Source organism: Moschus berezovskii, chromosome 16 (genome assembly GCF_049115385.1).
Source record: "Moschus berezovskii isolate FMDL1 chromosome 16, NW_MosBer_1.0, whole genome shotgun sequence".
Classification (NCBI taxonomy): Eukaryota; Metazoa; Chordata; class Mammalia; order Artiodactyla; family Moschidae; genus Moschus; species Moschus berezovskii.
The window spans coordinates 66,523,481-66,525,321 of record NC_142475.1 but is presented as its reverse complement, the minus strand read 5'-3'; positions in this window follow the sequence as shown (position 1 = coordinate 66,525,321).

Here is a 1,841-nt window from a genome sequence, read left to right as displayed (position 1 = left end):
CGCAGTTTGCTTTGGGGAGAAGCTCTGCAGGCTTCCTGTGCTGGTGGGGACACACCTGCCCTGGGTCCCGGTGGGAGCCCCTTATTGTCGGGTTGCACACCCGCGCATGGTCCCGCCTGGCCCACCCCACCCGGCCTCGGGGCCTGGTCCCTCTGGGGACCCACCCCCCAGCCTCCTGCCCCAGAGCCTCACTCCTTCCCCAGCTCCACTCTCGGCCACCAAGCACAGCCCACCCCGAAGGGCCTGCCGTGGTTTCTAAGCCTGCCTACTTGACCCAATCCTGGCTTCTTGGACCCCACAGCCTCTGTGGTTTTCCTGTGAATAGAACTTTAGGCTCCCTGAAAGAGTTTCTGAGATGGGCTTGTGTGCCGGCTGAGGCGTGCACTCTGGAAGAGGGTGAGGACAGCAAGCAGGGCCAGGCAGAGGGAGAGGCTGAGCAACCCCCCCCCCTCCAGAGGGAGCTGAGACCAGGGCATTGCAACTGGACTGGCCATTCGATGGAGTCTCTCCCCAGGGACAGTATGACCTAGTGAGCAAACTCCCTGTGGCCCGGGGTGCAAGGCCGGGGGTTGCAGGAGTGAGCTGTGGATGGGGGACAGCTCACCACAGCACCCACAGCAGTCTGCTTGCTGCTGCCTCTGCTCCCTGGCCACTACAGCAGAAGCTGCTGTCTTCATCTGGGGCCTGAGGCCTCTATGCACCCTGCGGGCAGCCGGTACAGAGGAGGGAGGATCCGGGGAGATAGGGACCAGGGTCCAGGCCACAAGGAGCAGCACTGGGCCCCAGCGGCTCATCTGTGAGAAGGAACATGATGGACATGGTCGCCAGCGTCACCCTGGCCGTGGAGGGCCCTCCTCTGCTTCTCTCAACATCATGACGCCTTCGGAAATGCCCACGTTATTATCATTTTTAGGGGATATCCTCCAGGTGTATTGTCACCCCTTGGAGTCTAACAAGAACTGACAGCTCCCTTGGAAAGGATCCCGGAGTCATCCAGCCACAATTCTGCACAAAATATGTTTCATTAGGATACCAGCTGGGCAGGCAGGGAGCCACCGTCTGCGGCTGTGAGCCTGTGAGTGGGTGGAGGACCAGCCTGGGAGGGGGCGCCTCTCTGGCCCCCACGCCCCCCGACCCCATGTGGCAGGACCTTGGATGAGCCGGTGGAACCTGCTCTGGTTCGGTTTTCTCACCTGTAAAGGGACAGATAATTGGTGCTGAAGGCAGACACGGGGCATGCCGAGGGCCAGGTCCTCCAAGGGAGGGCCTACTGGACTCTGCGGCCGTGTGTCCTACACCAGCCCTGACTCTAGCACGAGTGCACCGGGGCAGCATTCAGCAAGGACCTGCGGACAAAACACACCCAAGTCCCTGATGCAGCCTCCACTTCAGCACCGGCAGCGACCCTGGCGACAGCAGACCCCACCAACCATCATGTAGCAGGGCTTGTTCCGTGACACGAGCTGCACCGAGAGCATTAAATACCTGATCCCCGCGGTCTCTGTGATAACCCTCCGTGCTGGGGTCTGTGATGGTCCCACTCGACACCCAGGAGCCCGAGGCACAGAGCGGTTAAGTAATGTGGCCAAGGTCCCAGAGCTGAGAATGAAAGGAGCCCAATCACACACCAGCCGCCTCTGTCTGGGGCCAGGCCATCTGCCTGGAGAACTGACTGCTTCCCAAGATGTGTGAAGCGTGGCCTCTGCCCTTTAAAGGCAGGAGAATAAGGTGGGGGTAGAGGGTAACCTAAGGAAATCACGGCAGAGTGCTGGGTGGAGGTGACTCCTCAGCTGAGACTGAAGGAGGGTTTGTGTCCCTGGAGGGAGGCAGAAGGTTTGACA